Source organism: Paroedura picta, chromosome 12, assembly GCF_049243985.1.
Source record: "Paroedura picta isolate Pp20150507F chromosome 12, Ppicta_v3.0, whole genome shotgun sequence".
Lineage (NCBI taxonomy): Eukaryota > Metazoa > Chordata > Lepidosauria > Squamata > Gekkonidae > Paroedura > Paroedura picta.
In genome coordinates, this window is record NC_135380.1 from 9,257,453 (window position 1) to 9,270,251 (window position 12,799).

Sequence of the window (12,799 nt, forward strand, 5' to 3'; positions counted from 1 at the left end):
GGGGAGCCTCTGCCATGAAACATCAATATCAGGGGGTAGAAGGTGCCATGAAGTCACAGTTGACTTGTGGCTGTCCCACCAGGGTTTTCAGGGTAAGTGATGAACAAAGATGGTCTGCCATTACCTCCCTCCTTGGTGGTCTCCCATCCAAGGTCTAACCACGGCTGATCCTGCTTAGCTTCACAAATCTGATAAGATCAAGCCAGCCGGGGCCACCCAGATCAAAAGGGCCTGGATATATTTGCACGTGTCCAAACATACAGAAGTGACCTGTCACATTCATAATCAGGAAGCCACCATCCATTTAGCCACAGTAACTGGTTCTTTCCCTGCCTCACAAAAGCTGCAAACTTGCTTTTAAATGATGACAACAAAAGCTATAGCTAAAAAACCGAAACAATTAACGGAGTCAGACGGAGAAGTCATTGGCAGGGACCTCAAATGACTCAAGTTTTATTCTGAGTTCTGACTCACTTTGTGACCTTTCGCAAGTCCGTCTCCATCTCTATCCCCATCTCCATTTCATTTATTGGCACCCCCAACCCTGAAAACAGTTACTTGGAAGCAAGCCCCATTGATTTCAATAGCACTTCCCCTAAGGGCTTCACAACCCATGTTCTTAGTAATTGCAGCAACTTACATGTAAGTATGACTTATCCTGACATTACAGATAAAGAGCTGAGAAAGGGGGGAGGAGAATTGCCCTAAAACCATCAAATAAAATCAAGGCTAAAATTTATTTACTTATATTTGTATTTATAACCCGCCTGTCTTGAGCCAGTCATCTCAGGGCAGTTAAGCCACGCGGAGATCCTGCAAACCACCGAACTTAAGAATCACTCAGTATCAATCCATTTGGAGGACAGAGCATAACCCACACAAGATTGCCAAGATCACAACCAGTGTGCAGGATCAAATTAGAGAATCACAAAGAGAAAACCGTGCAGATTTGCAAGGAAGGGCAGGAAATGAGTGTTAATTAGCATTACTATGCAGCTATGCCAAGGCATCGGTGAAAATAGCCTCCCTGTTTTCCATTTAGTGGCACAAGAATAAGAAAGCTCTTCAGAGCTCCTGCCGGAGGACTCCTCCCGCATACAAACTTCAGCCGTGTGCAAAGACTGGTAGAGTTGCATGGCACACGTGCACACATGGCAGTCTTCAAGCAAAGGTTGGATACACACTTTTCTTGGATGCTTTAGGATGCTTTGGGCTGATCCTGTGTTGAGCAGGGGGTTGGACTAGATGGCCTGTATGGCCCCTTCCAGCTCTATGATTCTATGATTCTATGATTCTATGATTCTATGTTACCAACGATCATAGCTTGCAGTGCCAGTGGATTCTACCATACATTCTGCGCACGCAACATGTCCCCCCATATTATGAGATCATGTGACTGTTTCCTGTAATTTACAGTGGCCAATAACACAGCAGTGAATCTCCCAGCACTTTGCTATATGGAAAACAGAACTTTGCAGCTGCTTGTCTGATTCCGAAAAAGGTCTGGTCAGCTTCAACATCAACTTTCCCACCCTTTGCCTGCACTCATTTCTGTTCCCTTTCATTCAATGAACTCACGCTAATATGCATGTGTGAAACCAGAATCACGAGGATTGAAACGGAAGGCGCTCGCTGGATGCTACTGTGCAGCTCTGTTAGGGCAACCGCATAATTTTTTTTTAATACCTTTGGATGCCACTCCCAACATGTCAGAGGTGATGTTCCACCCTGATTTAGAAAACTGCATTTTAAAAAATTGTAGCTATAGAATAAATAGGCCAGAAGAAAAAGAATGGCGCAGAATCTGACTCAAGATTAAAGGCTTACTGCTCTGAAAGTCTGCAATAAAATGTGCACGCATCATAAGCTTACAGCTACTGAACAGCTGAGGATTTGGATCACATCCCCTGAAGAAAATGGCAGCTTTGATGGGTGGTCCTTATGATATTATATCCCACTAAGGGCCCTTTGGAGGTCCCCTGACTTCCAAAGGATCCACCCCCAAAGCTCCAGGAATTTCCCAAACCCAGAGATGGCACCCTACATGTCACCCATCCATAAAGGTATGTTTCTGAACCAGGGCACAAAGCAGCTCCCTGGGGCCATTTCAGGTCAGGAAAACCATGCACAGTGATAGCTTCAGCTCCTTCCCCATGTACATCATAGCCCCAACCCAAATCAGGACCTTGCATGCCTGGGAATTAACTTCTGAGTGCAGAAATCCTACCATACATTTTTGAAGGGTGGGGGACCATTAGGGTTTTCTAACGGGGGCCTTGACTCAGTGATAGACTTTCTGGTTGGCATGCAAAAGGCCCCTTTGGTTGATAGTGTGATTCAGCAGAAGACAGCTTCCTGTGTTCAGCGTGGGGCAGTGGTTAAGAGCGTCAGCCTCTAGTCTGGAGATTTCCCCCTATTCCTCCACATGCATCCAGCTGGGTGACCTTGGGCCAATCCCAGTTCTCTCAAGGCTCTCCTAGCCTCAACTCCCTCACAGTGTGTCTGTTGTAGAGAGAGGAGGGGGAAGTGATTGTAAGCTGCTTTGAGTCTCTTTTTGGGTAGTAAAAAGTGGGGTACAAAAACCCCCAGATAAACTGGCCTTCAGTCTCATTTGCCTCACAAGAAGAAGAAGAAGAAGAGTTGGTTCTTATATGCCACTTTTCTCTACCCAAAGGAGGCTCAAAGCGGCTTACAGTCGCCTTCCTTTTCTGCTCCCCACAACAGACACCCTGTGGGGTGGGTGAGGCTGAGAGAGCCCTGATATCACTGCCCGGTCAGAACAATTTTATCAGTGCCGTGGCAAGCCCAAGGTCACCCAGCATGTGGGGGAGTGCAGAAACGAACCTGGTATGCCAGATTAGAAGTCCGCACTCCTAACCACTACACCAAACTAGCTCTCCAAGGGAGTTGTAAGGAGAAAATGGAACCATAATGTATAGTCCTTCTAGGGACGGTAGGATAAAAACAAAATTAGCATTGGATAGTTTGCCACAACTCATTCACATGTTCCATTTCCTTTGTCTCCATTCCCATGACTCTGTGGAAGCCTAAACAAAAGCACTTTTTGGCTCATCCTATTTTCGATCCTTTTCTTTTAAAATCCTCAAGCAAAGTCTTGACTCATGCATAGTCCAGTCCAGAGAAGCAACAGGCTGTCTTGTGCAGAGCATTATGGTGAAGAGAAGACTTCTCAATGTGTTGATAAACTCTGAATCATCTGCCTGCTTTGCATTGTACAAATTAGCCATTAAATCTGGTCTTTTTTAAAAACTCCTCAAGATTATTGGACATGACATGATAGGCATGCAGCCTTCCAGCAGATCGTATTTCAGCTCTTTTAATTAAAATTAAATACTTCAAACAAATCCCTTTTCTCTCTCTCTCTCTCCCCCCCCCCCCCGAACTTTCCCCAATCTTCAGAGCTCAACGTGGATCCACACGGCAGATGTTAGAACAAGGGGGAAGCAGAGACGAGAAGGGGAAAAACAGGGCAAGCTCTAATTAATTACACTGTCTGGATGCCAGGAACAGCAGGACTGTTCTTCCTCCCAGGCAAAGAGGGGAAAGAAAACTTAGTTAAATCTCTTTTGGAATATAAAGAAAAAAAAAGGAAGGAAAGATTTATGGATCAGCTCTTTCTTGGCACATTCGGCTGCGCTCGGAGGCAGAATGAGATCTTTGCCGAGAACACTGTGCAAACATGCAAGATAAATAAGAGAAGAAAATGGATGCGTCTACCATGTGAGAAGATCCATAAATCTCCTGGTCTGGGACTGCCAAAACAAAGAGAGAGAAACCCAGGAAGGGGCATTCCCTTCTCCAGGTTTGACCTGCGATACAGTTTGGAGCAGGAAGGGAAAGGGTTCTCCGAAGGCGTCCTCCTCTACTACTTTCTGCGTATCCAGAATATGATCGGTCACTGATTGGTGGGAATTAGCCTGGTCCATCAACTACTGCTGTCAAATGTTAGCTAAAACGTCTGCGAGAGCATTAAGCTGCTCTTGTTCTGTGAAGCGTGATGTCGACCTAACAATTCTCCAAATACGAGAATGAATATAAAAAGGATGCCCCTATTCCTGGCTGCCTTTCTAATGGGGTTACCAGTTCTGGGTTGGGAAACCCCTGGGGATTTTGAGGGTCGAGCCTGGGGAGGGTAGGATTGGGAACGGATCGTATGTAATGCCACGGGGTCCCATTTCTTAAGGTGAACAGAATTCTGTTTTCTTGGATGCTTTAGAATGCTTAGGGCTGATCCTGCGTTGAGCAGGGGGTTGGACTAGCTGGCCTGTATGGCCCCTTCCAACTCTATGATTCTATGATTCCATGATTCTGTTGGCTGGAGACCAGTTATAATCCCAGGAGATCTCCAGTCACCCTCACCACCCCCGGAGGCTGGCAACCCTACCTAGTTGGCCCTGAATATTTGGATGGGAGACCACTAAGGAGCTTTACAGAGCCAAGACACCTCTGAATGTCTCTAGCCCACCAAGGGTCACCATAAGTTGGCTGGGAGTTGCAAGCTCTTTACACCATCTATCGTGTTTATCTTTCTGGACAGGTTTCGTGCTGTTTTTCAGGGAGCTTTATGAGAAGGATATTACCAAAGGAACTATGCTGTGCTGGCTTCCTGCCACCATTATCAGATGCAATTTTCGTTATCGACTTGTAACTGAAACGAACAGACCGGAGGCAGCTCCGGAGCTCCCGGCTGCAGACTTTGAGCAAATCTACCTGAGCTAAACCAGTTGTTCAGTCTCCCCCTCATCACAGGAAACAGACAACTTGAAAAAACGACTCCAGAGTCCTTGCCGGTGAGCAGAGAGCAGCACTGTAATCGCCCAGCTAAGCTGCGGTGATTAACGTAATTAGAACCCAGCAATTACAAAACACTGTTTCATTTTCAAATTGTTTCTGGAATAATTAGCCAGGACTAATTACGCAAGTCCTGATCAATAAAGAAGAGGAGGCCATCTCTGCTTGCTTGCCCATCTGCTAGCTGCGAAACCCAACCACCACGGTCTTCGGATCATGGTTTCCAATATTTCTAGCATTGGACTATTTGGTTTAATTCCCCCCCCCCACCTTAAGTGGTAGTAGAGCCTATCCTTATTCGAGGCCTGTCAACTCAACATTATGGTATAATTTGGATATAATAATAGTAATTAATACATTTGACTGCACTGCAGAGCTCCCTTGCCTGAAGGTCTTTGGAGGCCTCAGCAAAGACTAATCAGGAAGATAATTAACGCTTACTTATGAAAACTCTTTACTGCTATTTACATCTTCAAGAACAACTGACGGTAACTAATTAGCTCCGAAATACGTAACAACCTCTAACCCTTCAAAATGCAAGAGAATTCAGGTTAGTAAGGGCAGGCTCCTCTGATTCCTTCAAGAAACCCACACAGGCCTGCCTCGATGGAAAAGTATTGTATACACACAATTTAAAATTCACTCTGTAAACTCCGCCTGTGGTTTGGAACCCTGCAGTGGATTCTGGTACAAAGCCCATCAAAATGGGGGGGGGGGTGTGACAAGGAAACGCTCTGTGCTGCTTGGAGTGAATCTCTAATAAACATCTCAGATAGGGCTCCCCAATATTTTGGAGCCTATGAGCGACTTTGGAATTCAGATACAGGGTAGTGGGTGCACACCCAAAATGGCTGCCATGGGAGGTGGAGCATGGCGCAAAATGGTCACTGCAGGAGGTGGAGTCAAACACAGAAGAAACCCAAGTGCAGGGGATAAGAGGAGGATTTTTTAAACAGACATTGGGAGAGGGGAGTGTGTGAGAAAAAAAAACGAACGCTGTTTTGACAGCTGCAATCAAAACCATGTCATTTCAGATTGCACAGCCAGTCTGGTGTCCTGTGGCCAATCAAAATCCCTGGTGGTCAAGAGCCCCACTTGGACCCACCTGTTTTCTAAATATATCCTTCTGTTTGAGACCCTGATCTAAGAGCTCGTTCAGCAGAAACCAGCAAGGTTGCCAGCCTTCCAGTCAACCCTTTCAGGTATGCAGCCATTGGGTGGATCTGCAGCAATCTGCAAGCAAGGAAGTTTCACTATGAAGTGTTTGAGCTATGGACTGGAGGGGAAAGGTCATAGTTCGCTAGTCATGCACATGCTTTGCATGCAGAAAGCCAGAGACTGAACGCCTGCCAGTCAAAGTAGATGACTCTAGTCCAGATGGACCACTGGTCTGACTTGTAGGCAGCATGTTGAAATGTTTATATAATTTTTTGCCTATCAAAGACTTATTGTTGGCCTGCTGGCAAACCTCAGGCACAGATTGGCATGGGACAGGGGCAATAAGCGGGGAGATGAAGGCAAACCCTTCAAAGTCTATAACTCAGATAGACCATTATGGAAATCTTCACGGTAACGCTGGGGGTCTTCAGGAAAAGGCCAGAAACGCAACACTGCTCAAGAGTACTCCTTACTCCAAACCCAGTCTCTCTATATCAGGACATTCCAACCACAGTTAGATGGGTCATTACCAAAGTTTTCCTGGTGTCAACCATATCAATTCCACTCAGTTCAATTAATCTACACCAGGTATCCCAATATAAAATGACTGTACGTTCTGTTTGAAATGAGCCATTGGTATACTTACCCAGGAACAGTAAGTAATGTACTTATCTAAGGACAGTAACTCCTAGGAGCACTAGGTGCTATATATTTAAAATAAGCGTTGCTGTCAAGAGAGTAAGTAGAAATGAGCTGGATCCACCATGGACATCATGTAAACTTGCAGGACATTTGTCCTGTTGCTGAAATATACTAGCTAAAGAAGTGAGCAGTGACTCATAAATCTCCTGCCCTACCCCGAATTATGCCAGTCTTGACGGTGGTACTGGACTCGGGGAGAAAAACGGAGGTGGCAATCCAACACACACTTATAAGGATCTCTTCCTTACAAGCTCCAGTCCCGTGCGTGGCCAGCTGAGCTTCCAGATATATGTGTGTGGGGTTGCGCTGCACATCTGCCTCCGCCTTTTACAGGCTGCCTCGCAAAGGTTTGACGCTTGTGCGAATGCATGCATAAGTATAAATCCATCAGCCCTTGGCTTCCTGCTCCTTTAATTATCGCAGCATCCAAAAGCAAACAGGCATTCTGGACTGCTGACTCACAACGTACACAAAGGACTCTTGGGTTTCAAGAGCCCACCCCGGTGACTGGTGCCAAGAAAATGCTTGCTATGAATGCCGCTGCCTTGTCTTTCTCCCAACGCACAGAATGGTTTGATGAGTGACACATAAGGAAGGAAAGTGAAATGATATTAATTATATTTGCAAACCAAGAGCTCTTTTAACGCCGGCCTTGCAAACCTTTCGGGAAACACCGTGCTTTCCCCCCCAAGCAATTCCAATCCTTGTGCATCGGAATGTGGCATCCGAATAAGAAGCTGGTTGTAGCAAAGTAAGGATCGCTTTCCCATGCGTTGATTTGGACTGGATGTTATGCTGGTCCTCACACCAAGTTGGGCAGGGGTCCTGCATCCGTTGTTCAGGAGCCAGCTTGGTGGAGTAATTATGAGGAGCGGCTTCTGATCTGGCAAGATTCCCCGTTCCTCCACACGCAGCCAGCTGGGTGACCTTGGGCTTGTCACAGCACTGATAGTTCTGTTCTCACAAAGCAGTTCCCTTAGAGCTCTCTCAGCCCCACCTATCTCACAGGGTATCTGTGGTGGGGAGAGGAAGGGAAGGTGACTGTAAGCTGCTTTGAGACTCCTTCAGGCAATGAAAAGCAGGATATGAAAACCAGTTCTTCTTCTTCCTCTTCTTCTTCTTCTTCACCACCACTGGCAGGCAGCAAGCCAATCCCTGTCCAGGAGCATGCTGCGCAGTGATTGGTTGACTTCTCAATACAAATGAGAAACCAAGAGTTCAATGTCATTCTAGCCTCTACCCTCGTTCCCACAATCTGCATGGAAGCCTGGCCCCCAACTGCAAAGCTGTGTCTCACAGATGGTAGCCCAGTACATTGTCATGCACACTGGCACCTTCTCTCTTTTGGCTTTTAGAATCATAGCATCATACAAGTGGAAGGGACCTCCATCGTCATCTAGTCCAAACCTCCTGCAGAATGCAGGAAATGGCCACAAGAGCCAAGCACTGACACAATCCCTTCTGTCCACCCGCTTAATAGCTGCCTAAATTCACAGAATTAGCATTTCTGTCCTTTGCTTAAAAATTTCCAAAGAAGGAGAACCCACCACCTCTCAAGGAAGCCCGTTCCACTGAGGAACCGCTCTAACTGCCAGCTACAATGCTGCAGAAATCTTTCTGATGCAATACCAGTTGAACCAGTGACCCTAAGGTTGCCAGCCCCCCCCCCCCGCTGTAAGATTATTATTATTCAGTAGGGCAGGGGAAGTCAACCTGTGGTCCTCCAGATGTTCGTGGACTACAATTCCCATCAGCCCCTGCCAGTGTTTGCTGGCAGGGGCTCATGGGAATTGTAGTCCATGAACATCTGGAGGACCACAGGTTGACTACCCCTGCAGTAGGGGACCTCCAGTCAATTGCCCCCGGCGCCTGGTCCCACTTCAAGTGGAAGAAAAGTGTTCTTCCGGCCCATATCACTTCTGTCTACAACAGTAGCTCTAGGAGTATGGGTAGCTCTAGGAGTTGCTGGAATCTCTATGGTCGCACACACACTTCCCAACCCTCCTGCTGATTTGATACACATGGTTGAAATCCTGCACTTCATTTAGGATTTAATTTAGGATTTGTGTGTGTGTGTGTGTGTGGTGCCCACACTCGTTAAAGCAAGCAACTGGTAGCTGACTGCGGAAGTCGGGAGCAAGACTGACACACAGGTGGGTGTTACGATGAGATGTTCTCTCCCTCAGAACCAGGCACAGAGCCGGCTTGGCATCGAAACTACCTTGTGTCCTCGGCTGTCATGGGATAAATCCAGAAAAACTCCTTTTGCTCAGCACCCCACACATTTTTCCGACCCAGAGATAAAAGGCAGGAATTCATTCCTGACGGAAGATTCCAGCAAAGCCGCTCTCCTGACTCAGCACAACGGAGAAGAAACAAGTCCTCAAATCTCAGCCATAGGAATAAATCACAGTTTCTCGGAGAGGAAGTGGCAGAGCCTCTGCTGGGCACGCAAACGTTTTGGGGTTCAGTCCCTGGCATCTCCAGTTAAAAGGGGACCAGGCAGCAGGTGATGAAAACAACCTCTGTCTGAAACTCTGGAGAGCCCCTGCCAGTCTGAGTAGGAGATACCGACCTCAGTGGACCAAGGATCTGATTCAGTATAAAGCAACCTCATGTGTGTTCATGTATGTACTAAGCAGTTCAGACTGCTAGCAATGGCTCACATGATGGAATGTTCATATATTTATATACATACATACATGCATGCACACACACACATATATACCCTCCCCTCCTCGTAGAACATGTTGGGTTGCCAACCTCCTGGTGGGGCCTGGAGATCTCCTGGAACGGCCATTGTTCTCCAAACTACAGAGACCAGCTTGCCTGAAGAAAGTTGCAATGTCTGAAGGTAGTGTCCAAGGAATTATATCTCTATTAAGTTCCTATCCTCCCCCCCCCCCAAAAAAAAACTTGGCTGATGTAAGGCAAAACAGACATGAAGTTAAGTTATGGCAATGAGTTGAAACTTTTCTCTGGACTGTACCACTGCAGGCTGCAGGGGTGCTGGTGCCTGTTTCAGTGTCCCACAAAAGCTATCTGCAGTCTAAACTTTCAAAAATGGCACAGAAACGAGAGCGCTACTCGTAGTAATGAACTGGCCCTTGATCTTCGTCGTTTAGGATCTTAGCTGTTGCTTCCAGTTTGCAGAACGACATTTTAAAACAAGGATAATAATGACAACTGTTCATTAAAGACTGTGGCGGTGAAATCCCACCCAGAATGACTCCCACCTATTGAATCCAGTGGGTTTAGACTGGATTAACTCTGCCAAGGATTGCACCATGAGAGCTCTGCTGCTAACAGGTGCTCATTTCAATCTGGCAACTGTTGGGACTCCAGACGTTCGAATGCAAAAGCCCCCTATTATTCTCCTGGGACCCGATCCTGCAGGACACCATTCATTGCAATGGGATTTGCACGGGCAAAGTTCCTTGAACCTCCAAGAACGCCTTGCCCCAGTCGTGCCAGTGCTGAGGTCTCTGCAGCCAAGATTTGTCCCGAGCTCCATTAGTTTAATTCTTTGATCTCAGACATGCTACAACACAAAGAATATCCTTCTCTTCCCCCCTCCCCCCTCCCTCCACCCCCCTCAATGGGCCAAAAATAAACCCCGTGGCCGGCTTCGCGGAACAGCCGCACAAACAATGCAATTTAGAAGGAAGCATAAATGACATAGGGGAGAATCTTGGCTCGCCCTCTCCACCTTTGTTTTTGTCAATTAGCGGAGACAAATCTCCTGCAGCTTGGTAATGGGGAGGGAACAGCGTGAAGGAAGAAGATTACAAAGAAGGACAGCCAACTGCAGGGCTCGTCCGACTGAACCCTGAGTCTGGAGATCCGAGTGTCGTGCAGTGGCTGCAGGGTTGGACTTAACAGGCAGACCCCTGCTTCAAATTGGCACAAAGTCCACTGGGGGCCCTTTGACGACTCTCACACTAGCCTAGCTTACTGGGCCGCTACGATGATAAAAACCCTGAGCTAATAATAAACGCCAGCCACAGGGCCCAGAGTATCAGGGATATCATAAAAAGGGAATGCATCGGCTTTCCAAAATGGGGGTGGAAGGAATCACTCCCCTTACTGAATAGTCTGCTTGAATGGACAAAGACCTGGGTTTTTTATACCCCGCTTTTCACTCCCCGGAGGAGCCCCAAAGCGGTTTACAAACACCTTTCCCTTCCTCTCCCCTTGTGAGGTAGGTGAGGCTGAGAGAGCTCTGCAAGAACAGCCCTGAAAAACTGTGACTAGCCCAAGGTCGCCCAACTGGTTGCCTGTGGAGGAGCGGGGAAATCAACCCGGCTCTCCAGATTTGAGTCTGCCTCTCTTAACCACTACACCGCACTGGATATCAAACCCCTGTGGAATCCCAGTCAGGCTAACAAAGAACATTTAGTCGACTAATCATCATTTTCATGAACCAGAGCCCAGTGGGGAGAACTCAAACAAACAACTCAAACAAAAACACCTGGGAAACATCTGAACATGTACTCTAGAACTGAACTAGCAAAGCACTTGATGCCCTTTCCTCTCTGATAGAGAAACAGCAGTGAATTTGGATGGTTTTAAGTGCAAATTATTAGTTTTAAATATTTTAAATTGTTTTAACCATTGCAAATTATCATTTATTGCAAGCTGCCCTGAGCCTTCAGGCAAGGGCGGCATATAAATTTAGGAAATGAATAAAATAGCATGTGCCGTCATGTCACAACTGACTTCTGGCGACCTTAGCAAGGGGGTTCCGGGCAGGTGAGGAGCAGAGGTGGCTGGCCAGGGCCTTTGCCTGCAGAATCGTCCATGTTGGTCCCCCATCCACATACCAACCCTGCTTAGCTTCCAAGATCCATGGAAGATGAGAAAGAGAGAGATGCTCCCACTGGTTGGATCTGACCAGCTTTCCAGTTGGTGGAAAGAGGATGAAGAGGTTTCTTTTAATCACATAAAAGTCTATGCTAGGGACCAGCATGGACCAAAGCCATGTAGGGCGGGGGTTATAATAAAGGTGAGATTGAGCAATCACACTGGCTGAATCCAACCCAATGATTTCTTCCTAGTGGAAGAGCTCAGTTCACAGACATGTAACTCCTTCTCCAAAACTAGTTAAGGCAGAAGGCTTGCCTAAGAGAGGACAATTTTAATCCTATTGACTTTAGTGTGACTAAATATGTTTCAGCTCAGATAATCTGTTTAGACTGAATTGTGGCTCAGGGTGACTAAGGTTCCTTGCTTTGTCAATCGCCCAAGGCTTTGTTTCCTCTCTGTATGTAATGAAGATGCTGAGGCTTCCCACACACGGATGTCATCAGAGCTAAATCTCTGGCGCTGAAAAGAAGAACATAACCCTCTCCAAGATGGACGGCAACGGTGAATGGGAAAGGAGTAACCATTCTGCAAGCGATTTGACATCCATCAATTGCAGGGATGTTTTGACACTCCTTTATTCTCTTGTAGGGTTGGGTGAGGAAACCTTTTCATGGGTGAGTGACATCTTCTGATAATGGAATGATGGGAACATCCAGCTCTTGCCCAACTACTTCTCAGATGATCGGAAATGGTTTCCATGGGAACACAGCAGTGAAGGTCATGGCAGTGAAGGTCACTTTGATGGGACATCTTTAAGGAAGCCCATCTCTGCTGTCAGTGGGGAAAGCTCTCTAGCGGAAGCAGCTCAGGCATGGAAGTTGCTGTCTACTTGGCCGATGAATCTCTCCAGGGGACTTGCATTTATTAAGATGGTCTGCTGTACTACTTCCACCATTCAGAGGTTCCAAGAATGGCTGCTGGCATCTGTGATGGAGGAGGAGGAGATTTGGAGGTTGTTCTTAATGATTTTCTAAGCTGTAAACTAGCATGAAGATATATTTTAACCTCTGTCTCTCTCTGTCTCTCTGTCTCCGTCTCTCTGTCTCTGTCTCTCATACTTTTATCCTGCTCAAGGTGGCGTACATGGTTCTCTAGGATAGTAGGCCCCCTTATGGAACAAGCCCCCACTGTTCAGTCATCAATCTCTTGGCCAGCAGTTGGAACTCACCCCCCCCCCCAAAGAGGCCCACATCACTGCCCACATAACCCAGAAGTAATGTCATCACTTCTGGGATGTCATGGTGGCTCTCTGGTTTGAGTC

The 12,799-nt window shown here is 46.9% G+C and overlaps 1 protein-coding gene across 1 annotated transcript in view; it reads right to left on the minus strand.

Moving 5' to 3' along the window:
- Positions 1–12,799, minus strand: part of BARX2 (BARX homeobox 2) — a 43,288-nt gene that overhangs the window by 12,343 nt on the left and 18,146 nt on the right. The window lies entirely within an intron of this gene.